The sequence below is a fragment of the Gossypium hirsutum genome, chromosome A11, assembly GCF_007990345.1.
Source record: "Gossypium hirsutum isolate 1008001.06 chromosome A11, Gossypium_hirsutum_v2.1, whole genome shotgun sequence".
Classification (NCBI taxonomy): Eukaryota; Viridiplantae; Streptophyta; class Magnoliopsida; order Malvales; family Malvaceae; genus Gossypium; species Gossypium hirsutum.
Window position 1 is genome coordinate 118126780 of NC_053434.1, and position 15406 is coordinate 118142185.

The 15406-nt window shown below is 31.1% G+C and overlaps 1 long non-coding RNA gene and 1 pseudogene across 1 annotated transcript; one reads left to right on the forward strand and one right to left on the reverse strand.

Moving 5' to 3' along the window:
* Nucleotides 1–4251: 4251 nt before the first annotated feature.
* LOC107943723 (uncharacterized) lies at nucleotides 4252–5412 on the forward strand. The gene is made up of 2 exons (XR_001696048.2): nucleotides 4252–4742; nucleotides 5152–5412. It is a non-coding gene; the product is annotated as an uncharacterized lncRNA (long non-coding RNA).
* A 1204-nt stretch (nucleotides 5413–6616) lies between these two features.
* Nucleotides 6617–11481, reverse strand: LOC107943724 (probable disease resistance protein At1g58602; annotated as a pseudogene).
* Between the last annotated feature and the right edge of the window lie 3925 nt (nucleotides 11482–15406).

Below are 15406 nucleotides of genomic sequence, written 5' to 3' on the forward strand. Positions count from 1 at the left end.
CTATTTGCAAAATTACTTTTGAGTAGGAATTTATTTTTGGTAGTCTCGACAATTGTAGAATATAATTTTATAATTTTTTTAGAGTTTTTATATATCATTTTAATATTTTTTAAATTTATATATATATTATTTTTTAGAATCTAAGCTAAATTAAAAACTTAATTATTGTGTGCTTGGCTATTGCTAGATGGATTGACCATTAAAGCAATCACAGTTTTATGTTGGGGTCTAGTCTTTCATTTTTTGGCTGTGCCGTTTGTTGTATGTATTCCTTACTCAAATTACTAGTCACAATATTTACGTTGTGCTTAAAATCTTAGAATCCAAGTATTAACATTGCAAGAACAGAACAAAATAGATCAGCATAAGGCAAAACACATCCAAACAATACATCAAAATGACATGGTTAAGAAAATGAGAGGAAGACGGAGATAGAGGAGTGACGTGAGTATGGGTCACTTGTTGGGGTATCTGACACCAATTGGGTTCTGTGAACTAGACCCTTAGGGCAACCACCTCGAATACTTCTTCGGGGACGATAGCCTCGTTGATTTTGGGCTAGAAAAGGATATGGCTATGATCCTAATTAATGAGGTCAATGAGAGATATTACGTGATGGTTGAAGAAGTGAGAACACAGATGGGACGAACTGCATTGTTTAACCGGGAATATGTATCAAAAGCGATTCTGGAAATTTGGAGCGAATCGTGCGCAATAACAGAAAAGTAAGAAGCATCTACGATTTTGATGATGACGAAATTGTGAGATTAAGGAGAAAAAAAGAAGATGAGGCAATGGAAAAGAGACGAGGCAGACCAAGAAAGGATCATTCTAGATTATTGGCTTGTACTACATCCTTAAATAAATTTAGCTCTTAATCTTTACACATTTATTTAATTTGACCCTACTCTTTTATTGGAAGTAAATTAGAAAATTTTAAAACTAATAAAGCTAAAGGGTCAAAATGCCTTAGTAAACAAATTTAAAAATCAATTAAGCCCTTTTAAAATTTAAAAATTATTAAAAAATTTATAAATTTATAATTTTGTTAATAAATAACCATATTGGCTCAATAAAAGAGTTGGGGTATTTTTTAAAAATTTTATAACTATTAGATTTAATGGATTGGTATTCTCATTTTTAATAAATATTTTATAATTTTAAAACTTTTATAACATTTTATTTATAATTTTTTTATGAATTTTTTTAATAATTTTAAAATTTTAAAATGGCTTAATTAATTTTTTTTAATTTGTTACTACAGCCTTTTTAACTTTTTAGTCTTATTAAGTTTCGAAGTTTTTTAATTTACTTCAATAAAAGAGTAGGGGTCAAATTGAGCAAATGTATAAAGGTTGAGGGCTAAATTTATTATTATATCTTATATATAAAACTAAATTTTAACGGAGGGGCTATTTTTTCAACTCATCTAACATATAGGAGTTAACTCGTCTATTTTTTCAATAGAAAAACAAAAATGTAATCCAAAATATAGTACATGTGATACTTTTATCGATAAATACTCTGGAAAACGAAATCAAATGGCTTGAATTAAAAAGAAAGAAGAAGAAGGAAAAGAACCAATCAAATTACAGATCCAAAACTAAAAAAAAAAATAGTACCATCAAGAACCAAATATGATTGCATAACTTTGATAAAAAATTAAAATTACAGTAAAATTTTTCCTCCATGAATTTAGAAGGTATATTGCTAAAATAGTCCCTAATATTTTCCTGGTTACTCATTAGCCCTTATTCTTTTTTATTTTTGAGCACTTTAATCCTCATAGTTTTTTTTTATCAAATTGATCATTTTCTGACGGAGTTGATAATGTGTCCGTTAGTTGACTAATAGTCAACGGCATGTGTTAACATGCCACTCTACATGTGCATAATTATTGATGTGTCGTTATTTTATCTTATATGTCACGTTAGCAAAACAATTAAAAATAATTAAAAATAAAAAATAATAGAAAATTTTAAGAAAAAATAATGCAAATAAAAATTTTAAAAAATAATTATTTAAAACCTAATTTTTTTTATTTATATTCTAATGTCTTTCTTCTAAAATTTTCCAAGCTGTTAAATTTTTTTAATTCTTTTTTTTAGAAAACTTTTTAAAAAATTTAGAACTTTTTTTAGAATTTTTTTTTGTTTTTATTTAAAAACAAATAACTAAACATACGGTTAATAAAAAAGAAGTAAATATTAAACTTCTAGGGACGTACCAATACTTATGTGGATAATAAAAAGGTATAATGACTTTTTTGACCCTCCAATTTTACAAAAAAAATTATTTTAGGCTTTAATTTAAATCTTTTTTCCTCTTTTATGCCTTAAACTTGTATTGTTTGTCAAATCACCCCAAAGTGGATGGAAAAGTTAACGTTTGTTAACTTTGTTGACATGGAATATGTCGAAACCATTTTTTTATTTGAAAGAAAAAAAACAGAAATCAACTTTTAAACAATACGTGGAGTCGACACCAATTTCTTTGTTTAGGTGTGATTGGGTCACCTACTAAAATGTTTTGTTCCACTTAAAACCATTTTTGGTTCACATAAAAAATAAAAAAAATGGGTTCGAAAGTCGGTTACGCATGAGGAAGGGTTAGCACCCTCATTATGCCCAAAAATTGGTACCAAATTGATTCGATGCTATCTTTATATCAAAGATTTTAAAAAAGGATCTTTCGAAGAATGATTCTTTTTAAAATGTTTGAATAGTTCAAGTTAACTGTCAAAATTCTCTCGTTTCAAAGATATGTAGCATCATACCCAGCACGCTTAGACACGATCCTTTATACCTTCAAAAATACGGTTGATTTTTGACTTTCAAAAACTCGTACGCTAAAATTATAAAAGGATATCCAAATATTTAGTTCACCGAAAAATCATACCCAGCACGGTAGGGCACGATTTCCCGAATTCCCAAATATTGGATATTGCCTTATTTCAGAATTTTTGAATAACAAGGAAAATTGGAAATTAGCTCAAAACACATTTATTTGTTTTAAAATAGATGGAATACTTAATGCATTGTAACAAAACATTTGTATAGAAAAGGATTAATAAACATGAAATAATATGCACACATATAGTACAATAATCCACAATTAATAAATCCAACAATTAAGTACAACTATTCTAAGTAAAATGTAACCAAATTCTTAATCATGGATGAATAATAAATAAAACAATGACTAAATAATATATATCAACAATAAATATGGCACAATATAAAACAATCCACAAAACATGTACAGAATAAAATGGAATTAGAAGTCAATATGGTATAAGACATTTTCAAAATAATGATGAATTAATGAACTCATAAGATATATAATATATAAGTTGACAAATTTGCATAAAAACTAGGAATATATAATTATTGAAATAGATATTATATAATAAAAGTTTGAATCAAATTATATGCAAAATATTTTAAACATAAATTCATTTTAAAAAAAAATTGACAATATACATGATAACTTAAATAATATATAAAATATGAAAGAATAATAAAAATACATGATAAGATATAATACACATAATAGATTCACAAAACATACATATATAAATAGATCTAGGAATAATTATTTGTAAAAATAGCATAAGATTAATAATATATATAAAATTAAGTTAATTTATAAATTATATATGTACCATTATACATAAAAAAAACATTTAAATGAGATACTATATAAGACATAATAATAATATAATATAAAGAAGCATTCCAAAATAATAATTTTATAAACACAAAGATGAAGTTCCTAAAATAGTTTCATATATACATAAAGAAAAATATTAGGTGAATCATAAAGCAAGAAGTATTTTAAATAGAAAAACCTAAAAATATTTAAACAAAAGGTTATATAAAAGTATTAAAATAGCTTAATGTAAAAAGAATTTTAAAATGATAATTTTATAAAACAAAATAAAGTTATTAAGATGGCTCAACTCATATACAAAAATGTTGTGAACCTCAAAATAATAGGTATTATATATTGAAATCTCTATGAGAATAATGTGTATATTAATATTTATAAAATATTTTAAAAAAAATATTGTGCAAAATGTAAAAATTATAAGATAAAAGAAATCTCAAAATAATTGTACAAATGAAAACAAACAGAATCATTAAAATGGATTAACACATATAAAAATATTAAATGTATTTTAAATTAGTAGATTATACAAATGAATGACCAAATTAAGATTGAATCCAAAATAAGAAGGATAATTTACAAATGAAATAATCGTAAATAAGATCAATGTGCAATGCGCATAAATGTATGGGGACTAGAATTACAAATATCCCTGAGCCCGAAACGCAGCACTGTATCACAGACTAAAATGAAAACACGCATGAACTAAAGAGCCAAATTAAAAAACAAGGCAAAACTAACAAGACGCAATTGAATACTCGTGCGTAAGGAAGGATCCAGCGCGCAATTTCCCCATTCAAACAAAAGGGCGTGGATCTGACTTGTTAATCGGGCCAACAAGCGGATCTTTATCCCTTTGAACGGTGCCGTTTTATTAATAGGTTATTTAAAACCTTTTTTTTTCCTATTTCCTTTTCCAAACACAGCCAACATTCTAACCAAAATTTACAGCCCTAAAATCAATTTGTTAGGGCTCATTCCAGCAACCGCCGAACCACCATTCCATTTGGTGGTCGACAATGCACAAGCAGCGACCAGATTCCACCAACGAAGGCTCCGCTCAAGGAAATCTGGTAAGCTATTTTATTTAAAAAAAAAACTTTAGATCTAATACTACTTGCTCACGAAAAAACATAGCAAAATTCGAAAGAACACACTCAACCATTCAACCTCGCCCATACCTTCACATTTCTGAAATTTTTGGGCTCTCATTGGCGTCGTTTCAGGTATTCGTTTTGTTTTCATGCAAAAGATTGCAAGCAATTCAAAAAAGAAAAAAAAACAGAATAAGAAATTACCTTTGAATAACTTTTGATTCTCTCTTTTTGATATTTAGTGTGCATGCTTGCGTAAAAATACATGGAGTACAAGTGAGGCTTTTATAGTCTGAATTTACAAAGAAATAGCGAAAAAATAAAAATATTTTCCTACTGTCATCCGCGTATTCTGTTATTCTATTTCTTCTCGTGTATTCTTTTACAGGAACGGCTGTACGGAGGAGCGAGGAAACGGCTCATGGGAACCCGACCCCCTGGCACTGTTCTGGTGTATTCCAGAAGTTTCTGGTGTTCTCAGTTGTTGATTTTCTTTGGGTCCAATTAGGTCTCGGGTTTAGGGTTTGGGTTTATTCAATTGGGTTTAAAAAATGTATTTGGGCTGCTTTTAATTTAATTTATTATTTGGGCTTGATGGTTTGTAAAAAACTTAGACTTTATTTATTTATTTTTAATTGATTTTTGGTTTTATTGTGGGCCGGGCGAATTGGGCCTATATGGTTAATAAAAAAGAAGTAAATATTAAATTTCCAGTAACGCACCAGTACTTACGTGGATAATAAAAAGGTATAATGATTTTTTTGACCCTCTAATTTTACAAAAAAAGGTTATTTTAGGTTTCCATTTAACTCTTTTTTGTCTCTTTTAGCCATTAAACTTGTATTATTTGTCAAATCATCCCAAAGTGGATAAAAAAGTTAAACGTTTGTTAACTTTGTTGATATGGAATACACATGAATTACCACATGTATGCTACATTAGCAATTAATTATTTTTAAAAAAATAATTTTATATTTTTGTTAATTTCAATAATTTTCAATTTTTTAAAACTTTAAACATTAATTATTTGCTTACGTAAAACTCACCTGTCAATCCATGTGTATGCCACATCAACGAAGTTAACAAACGTTAATTTTTCTATCCATTTTGGATGATTTGACAAAAAATACAAGTTTGAGGGATAAGAAAGGTAAAAAAATTAAATGAAGGGCTAAAATGACTTTTTCTATAAAGTTAGAGGGCTAAGTAATTATGCCTATAAAAATATTATTTAAAAATCAATTAAAAATATTATTTCAAATGGAAAACTCTTTGGAAAAGATGATGTTTCTACTCATGTAAGTTTAGTATTTATCTTTTTTTATAAACCATATCCTTAGTTATTTGCTTTTAATTTAATTTATTCTTTATTTATTTAGGCTTTCACGTAACGTTATATTATCCACATGGATTTTAAAATAACTTTAAATGTCGAATTTTCATTTGCTAATTTAGTAATTCACTAGCGTGGTTAACATTAGATATCATAATAAAATATATTAACAATTTAAGTACCACATTGAACATTTTCAAAGTATAGGTATCACATTGGATATTTTATGAAAGTACATTTACCGAATATGCATTACTCGTAGCTTATTTAAAATTTATAAGGTTATTTTTATAAATTCATTAATTGAGTTGATGTCGAGTTTATTTATAACACTAATTCAGTCACATACTTACCATGCTTTTTTTAATTATTGTTACCTTTAAATTCATTTACTTAAAAATTGAATTATCGCATCACACTTTGATATTATTATCATATTAAAATTTTAAAATTTTTAAGCAAGGGATGTACAGTAGAATAGAAGTTACCTAAAAAGCTTTTCATAATTTTGCACCTTACAAATTTGAAAATTATAAATAAATAAAAAAAACCCAATCTCTAGCGAATAAAAAATACAAGACAACTTCAATCTCTAATTTTACAATACAAAAAATTTCACACCACGTACACAATTCCACACGGTACTGTTACAACTTTTTAAAATATATTTGGTCCCATGAGGAGCAGCAACAGAATAAAGAAATATGGCAATGGCTTCTATACCTGAAGAGGAAATATTAAAAAATGTCAATATGATATGAAGTAGTTGAAGAATCTTGAAATAAAAGACAATTTCAGTTAATTTCAGTCTTCCATATCGCTTTTGCTGACCATCACGAACGTGCTTAACACCCTATTGGCAACATTTTTTTAGCACTTTTAATTCAAATGACAAATCCTGTGGGAATATGAGACATTGTCAGAAACGGAGGATAAGAACGGAAACTAGGATCTTATCTAAAGTATTATCTGCTGCTTGAGAAAGAATCTAAACATGCAAAATAGTTGTGGATTTTTATATATAAACAAATGGGTTAAGTATTTCATCAAATAAAGATTATGAATTACCTGGCATTAATCATAACTACTGGAATATGATAGAAGGAACATGTCGGACTTTGCAAAAATCTTCACCCCATTTCCTCACTCTATCTTCGAATGTGTATGGCATCCATCTAATCTTCAGTTCTTGGAGGGTTGCAATGAACCTGAGTCCATCTGGAAGTTTTCTTAGATGTCGGCATCCTTGTATCTTCAATCGCTGAAGAGAAGGCATGGCTCCTTCACCCACCTTCCACTCCTCCAGATTATTAAGGCCTGTAAGGCTTAGAGACTCGAGTTTGGGAAAACCTTGTGCTCTGCACGACATTTCCTTTCCTATGAAAGCCTCTTCATGTAAGTCAAGCATCCTTAAGTAAGGTAGTTTCTCAAGTGTTGGCATTGGATCTTCCTCAAGCTTGCACCTTTTGAAGACAGGTAGTGGTACTCTGGTAACCTTCTTATCTCCGCATCTATGCTCAACTTAGAAATGTTTTCACAACTCAAAAGTAGGTGCACCAAATGTTTTGGATCTATTCTTCCTTCATCATTGATAATAGACAAGGAATGAAGATATTTACTTTGGATGATAGGTGGATTCTTGTCCAACTCCTCCGTGTTAAAATCTTCAATATTGAAGGGCCCTCGAATCTCCAACTCTCTAATATTTGTCATGTTGATAAGATCCTTTACATAACAATTCTTGGTGTTGAAGTTGACGAGTGTTTGGAGGTTTCTCAATGTACCCAACTTCAACTTTGTTTTACGACTACATTGCTTGGGGAGATATAGATGTCTTAGTTGATGCAGCCTCCATAACACGTTAGGTACATGAAACAATCCCGAATACAACCGGTTTTCCATTCTTAAATCCAATGTTTGCAAGCACCTTAAGTTGCCTAGAGATGATGGCAACTTTGACCGTAGGAACTCAAGATCCCTTAGACTCAATAATCTTAAATGGATGAGTTTACCAATGTCTTTGGGTAACTTGCATCCTGCACCTCGTCCTCTTTCGTAGTCTAAGACTCTAAGAAAATTAAAATTATTGAACATATTTTTCCAAAGTCCCATGTATTTAATACTTAGCATGCTAACTCCTAAAAGCATCACAAACCAAACCAGTGGATTGAAAAATTCATCTTCGTGGTTGTCGTAGTAGCTTCGCATTGTCAATGGCAAAAGCTTTGCGTATTCCTCTTTCGGTAAAAACTCATCAAAGAGCAAAAGTGTTCGAAGACGTGGACTTTTAATGCACTGTAAGGAAATAAATTTGTGTACAGAAACTCTACGAACCCTCCCAATTGTGGATAACTGGCAGGCATTTGACTGATCAGCAATATCGAAGAATTTTTCTTGTTTTGCCTTTGACAAGCAAACATCTCTCATTAGATCATGCATCTGAAAACTTCTCATCTTTAAGGTTGCAATGTCTCTTTCTCGTACTTGAATCATACATCTTTCTGCAAGCTCCATTAAATAACCTTCAGCCACATCTTCCGCTATTAGCCCTTCATCTCCTTCTTCTTGCTTTGATGAAACAATACCTTCGGCAATCCATAACTGAATCAATCTATCCACAGGTATCTCATAATCCTCGGGAAATTGGCTTAAATAAAGGAAACATGGTCTTAAATAGGGAGGCAAATCATCATAACTTAATGCTAACACATCTTTTAGTACTTGACCTTTATCGATCTTGAAGTATGATTTCACATTTACAGATACCTTCAGCCATTCATTTAATGAAGGATACTTTGTAGCCAAAATTCCTCCTAATATAATGATGGCTAATGGAAGCCCTGCACAGTGTTTAACCATGCCCTCTCCTAACTCTTTCATTTTCGCATCAATTTTATAGCCTGCATAATTCCAAAACAAATTTCACAGAATTCAGTGCAACAGTTTAAAAAATTAACCACAATATTAACATACTCAACAATTTCAAATAATCAGTGAAGCAGGATGCAATGCAAGTTGCTGACAAATTAACTCTAATATTAATTAAGTGATTGTTAAGATGCTTAAAATTTCATCAAGTAATAACTCTATTTTACATTAATAAAATCAACTTACCTTCTTTTTTACATCAATTTTTTAACTAATATAATTACAATTATCACAACTTTTTTCCTATATTTTATGCTTAGAGTTACACTCAAGTAATAATTCTTTTAAAGTAAAATAAATTATCTTAACTTCTAGTTTACTTCAATTTTTTTGATATGTGAATTTAGTAATACGATAAAAATAAAAAGTATTCTCGTTAATTCAAAATATTTTTTAAACTTGTGATTTTATATAGATTATAGATACAAATTATAGAGCTAGTTGTGCTTAGAGTTTTGAAAATAAAGAGTATTATAAGCTAGAAATGTTGATAAGAAAGATTGGGATATTTTCAACTTTGGGATAGTCTGAACCACCCAATGTAACATTTAGAAAAAAAATCAAAATAAATTAAATGCTCAATTTGTATTAGATATTAAAATTATTTAAATTTATTTTTCATAAATTTAATATTTAGATACTACTTTATATAAGTTTACTAAAATAAACTACAAATATGATCAAATTTATCATAAAAAATTACAAAATTCATACAATAAATCAATTAACAAACTCTGAAAAGCTTTTGGGAACAAGACATAAACTCATAAACAAATTGAGAAGGACAATAACTTATCTGGCTCTCCAATTTTATAAAAAAAGATTATTTTAGTTATTCATTTAATTTTTAATCTCTTTTCATCCTGAAACTTGAGTTGTTTGTCAAATCACTCCTACAAATAATGAAAATTTTAACGTATATTAACTTTATTGAATTGGCATACATGTGAATGTCAAGTAAGCAATTAATTAATTTTTAAAAAATTTAAAATTAAAATAAATTATAAAAATATTTTTAAAAAATTAAATATTCTTAAAATTCTTAAAAATTATAAATATATATATTTTTAATTTTAAAAAAATTAATTAATTGCTATTGTACGTGGACTATCATATGAATGTTACGTCAACAAAGTTAACAAACATTAACTTTATTATCAATTTAGGAGTAATTTGACAAAAAATACAAGTTTAAGAACTAAAAAAGGTGAAAAAATAAATGAATGACTAAAATAATTTTTTTTATAAAGTTGATGAGATAATTAAATTATTATGCAAATTTAAAATATAGAACTCTTCAGCAAAAAAAAAATAATAATAAATTGAGCAAATGTTGCAATATATAATTAGATAGAATAATTTTGCGATTATGAAATCAAAAAACATATTACCTGGAGAATTTGTTTGGGGGAAGGCAATCTTTTGAAATAGTTCCCAGCTCTGATCGTAGTTTAGGTACTGCAGCTCATATAAGAAACCATTTTTGTCGGCGTGTGAAACTATCTCCTTGTTCCGAGAGGTGAGTAAGATCTTGCTTTTCGTCTCTCTTGCTGAAAATGCTGGTTTTAAGCTATTCCAAGCATCGATATTCCAAACATCATCCAGTATCACCAAACATTTGTTATCCTCAAAGAAACTAGATTACTTTTTTGCTAATTTTTCAACATTCATCTTCCTGTCTTCGTCACTTAGGATGTGAAGACCTGATAGAATATCTTCCCAAACCTTTCTTTTTTGACAGTGTTCAACATATACGCAAACCAAGTGCTTGAAATGACCAACAACTTGGCTGTGATGATATATTTTCTTGGCAAGAGTGGTCTTGCCCAGACCACCCATTCCGCATATGGAGACAACCCTACATTCACTTTGCTCATTGAGAAGAACTGTGACTAATTTCTTGACGTCATCATCCAATCCAACAATGTTATCATCCATAACATGAGGAAAAGGCCGCCTTGCCTCCCGCCTTACAGTTGAAAAACTTTGTCCTTCTCCATCAACCCCGAACTTTGATACATCATACATCTGCAATTGTCGAGCCAATTCTTTGATTTTGGCTGTGATTTTCTCTATCTCTGACTTGATCTGGTGGAGCAGGCATCCCTCTTTGAGGAAACAAGCGGATCTTTTGATGCAATTTGAAAATCCACCTTTCCTTTTGGAAGCAACTTTGAGGGAAAACGTCTCTATCACATCTTCAGCATCGTAGGCCAACTCTCTGATCTCAACAACGCTGGTACGTATCATATCATTGTCAACTTTTCTTGCGTCTGCCACCTTCAGGAAGCTTTGCATCCATCTCAACTCACTTGCCAAGCCCTCAACTTGTTCATCGACGCCCCACAAGGATGTGACTTCTTGTGTTAGCTCGCCGATTGCTTTTAGAGCAGAAGAAACAGCAGAGAAATCCATGAGAGAGCAATTTTTTTTTTTGTGACCAAAGACAGTTGATAACTTGGAATTTTTGGTTTCAGGTACAATTGATTATATGGTTAAAAGTTAAATTAAACTATACGGTTCTTGCTTGTGGACACAGGTTGAGGTGATTCCCATGGAAGGAGAAGAGTACTGCACAAGGGGAATTAGATTCTTATCCAATTGCTTTAGCAAGTAATCCTAATTAATGGAAGCTAAAACAAGAACAACTAAATTTATTGAAACCAATCTTTTTTATTTTTATGTTTATGTTAAAGTAAAGCAGCAAAAAACGATATATATTGGCAAAAGACAACATTTTGCAATGTTTGAACTATAAATTCTAGCTTGTGCAATAGGTTGAAGTGATTCCGATGATGTAACAAAGTAGTTTGCAATGAAAATTGGATTCTTAACCCAATGCTTAGGTGACTGATTCTGAATAAAAAAGGCAAAAGAAGAAAGAATAAATTGATGTAATCAAATCCTTTTTTTCTTTAATCATCCCTTGGTAAAAGCTTGAGCAAAGAATAGAAGGGGAGCCAATAATATTTGATCACCAATTAAATCAGATTGCACTAATTGCCAAAGTAGAGTTATTCTTTTCTCATGAAAAGATACGAATAATATACTCTCTTTTTTTAAAAAAACATTATATATTTAAAAATATTATTTAATGTTTACATCTAAATTGATGTAATCAAATCCATATTTTCTTTAATCATCCCTTGGTAAAAAATTGAGCAAAGAATAAAAGGGGAGCCAAAAATATTTGATCACCAATTCAATCAGATTGCACTATTGCCAAAATAGAGCTATTCTTTTCTCATAAAATGATACGAATAATATAACCTTTTTTATTCATGTCTAAATATATTAAAACCATTTAAACTTCAAAGATTAAAATATATATGTCTAAATAACGTTTCTGAAGTTATAATTGGTTTTGATTGCAGCATTCAAGAACAAAGATAAACCTTTTAACTTGGGTGGACAATGAAGTTATAATTTTAACTAGTACATCTACTCCCTCTCAACTCCCCGTTTTGACACTGATCTAACTACCCTACCTTATACTGTTTTCATTAAAAACTAATGTTCAAAATGTAGCGTTTTGACAACACAGAATTTAACATAAATAAATAGAATTACAAAAACAGTAATCGTTATTATGAGTCCTCTCACATCAAGTAGTTGCTTCCAGAACACGATCCTTGTCCTCAAGGATCAAACATTGGAAATTTCTTCTGGATCTCGTTCAGACATTCCCAAGTGGAATCCTCAGGAAAAGTGTTGGTCTATTCCACTAACACTTCAGTGATCGCATAGTTTCCCTTTTTCACCATTCTTCGATTGAGGATGCGAGCTGGTAGTTTGATAAAGTTGCCTTCAAAATCTGTAGAAGGTAATATAGGGGAACTAGGAACATAACCAATATGTTTCTTAAGCTGAGACACGTGAAACGTAGAGTGGATATGAGCATCAACAGGTAGAGTCAATTGTATGCTATCCTTCCCCTCCTACCTTCAATTGGATAGGGCCCAAAATAATGAGGAGAGAACTTTTGATTACCCCATTTTCGAATTGAATGTTGTCAGTAAGGTTGGAGTTTCAAATAAACCAAGTCACCTACCTAAAACTCCCTTCTAATCGCCTTTTGTCAACCATCTATTTCATTCTCTCCTGTGCTCTTTTTAAATAGAGTCGCATCATGTGTTTTGTGGCAACACAATGTTGTAGCCTACGATCAACAGTGGCAACAGAAAAAGAGCCTACCAAATAAGGTATATAATGAGGAGATTCTTAGCCATACAAGGCCTCGTAGGTGGTTTGTTAGATGGCAGTATGAAATGTGGTATTATACCACCATTCTGCTAAGAGCAGCCATAAGATGCATTTCAAGGGTTGTTCCCCTGACATACACCTCAAATACCATTTTAAGCACCAATTTAATAACTCAGTTTGACCATCGGTCTGAGGGTGGTAAGCAGTTGACAAATGTAGTTTAACCCCTAGGTGTTTGAATAAGGCTTGCTAGAAATAGCTGATGAAAACCATATCTTGATCAGAAATGATACATTCAGGGACCTCATGAAGATTGTAAACTTGATCAAAATATAGTTGAGCCATAATAAGAGTAGTATAAGGGTGAGATAATGCTAAAAAATACCCATATTTGGTGAGTCTATTGACACAATAAGGATAATGTCCTTCCCCTTGGATATAGGTAACTCTTCAACAAAATCTAAGCTTATTGCAACCCATGCTCAATCAGGAATAGGGAGAGGTTGAAGTAACCCTGGATAGGCAGAGGAATCATACTTGTATCAGTAGCAAACCACACTTCCTTTACCCACTGCTTCACATCCATGGAGAGGCCCTTTCAATGCAACAACCCTAAAATTTTGTGTTTGGTGGCATGGACCCCAGAGTGTCCTCTAATAGATTCACTATGGAACATATCAAATATCTTCTTCCTTAGTTCCAGGTTTTCCCCAACCACTACTTTACCTTTCCTTCGTAATATTGTCCCATCGCATGAATATTTTGGATGGAGGTGAAGAGAATGTTGCAAGTCTAAACAGATCTGTTGCAACCGAGTGTCAGTGAAACAAGCATCCAGGATTTGGCCCCAAATTTCAGACCATGAAATACTTACAATACACTAGAACATCTGACCCTCAAGTGAATGATCTTGTTATGAAAGTGCATCAGCTACAATGTTCTGTCCTCCTTGTCTGTAAGTGATGGTGTAGTCATAGCCAAACATTTTAGCCACCCATTTCTACTGATAAGAAGCAATGGCCTACTTGTCTGAGAGGAATCACAAGCTCTGGTGGTTAATTTTAATGTGGAAATGCCTTCCTATCAAATAGGAATGTCATTTCTTTCAAACTAGCAAAACTACTAACATTTCCTTGTCATAAATGGACAAGGCTTGATGCCTAATGCCTAACCACTTATTAAAATAGGCAATGGGATGACCCTTCTATTGTAATATAACCATATCCCCTGACCACAAGCATCTGTTTCAACATATAATTCCTCCTTAAAATCTAGTAGAACCAAAACTAGTGCTTGAGTGACTACTGTCTTGAGCTGATCAAAACTTGTCTAAGCACTGTCAGACCACTGCTAATGGATCTCCTTCTTTAATAAGGTTGTTAAGGGTTTGGCTATTACCCCATAGTGCCTTATAAATCACCTATAATAGCTAGATAGGCCCAAGAAGCCCCTTAAGTTCTTGAATGAAGTTGGGGAAGGCCAATGAATAACTCCTTCGATTTTTGCAGGGTCTATAAAAACTACCCTTGCAGAAATGATATGTCCCAAATATTCCACCTAAGTTGTACCAAATGAAAATTTTCCTTTCTTAGCATACAACTGATGCCCCAAATGCTTAATCCAATTGGTCGAGTAGACCGGAATGTCATAAAAAATAACACTGACTTCCTCAGTAAAGGTTTAAAAATGTTGTTCATTAAGGATTAAAAACCAGAGGGTGTGTTGGTCAAGCCAAATGACATGACAAAAAATTCATAGTGACCCTCGTGAGTGCGAAATGTAGTTTTATGAATGTCACCCTCCCACATACGAATTTGGTAATAGCTAGAATGTAGATCCAATTTTGAGAAATAAGCAGCTTGTCCCAATTCATCAAGTAGCTCCTCAATTATTGGTATTGGAAATTTGTCCTTTATAGTCAGCTGGTTGTGCTGCCTATAATCCACACATAAATGCCAGATTCCATCCTTATTCTTTACCATAACAATTGGTGAAGCAGATGGACTATAGATGTCCTTTACAATCCCAGCTTGCAACATTTCCTGTAGAAGTCTTTCGATCTCATTCTTCTAGATTGTAAGGTATCGGTAAGGTTTGATCTTGACCACTTGATACTCATCATTCAAAGGAATTTTGTGGTCCTAGTTTTGGATAGGTGGAAGTCCAGTAGATAGTTGAA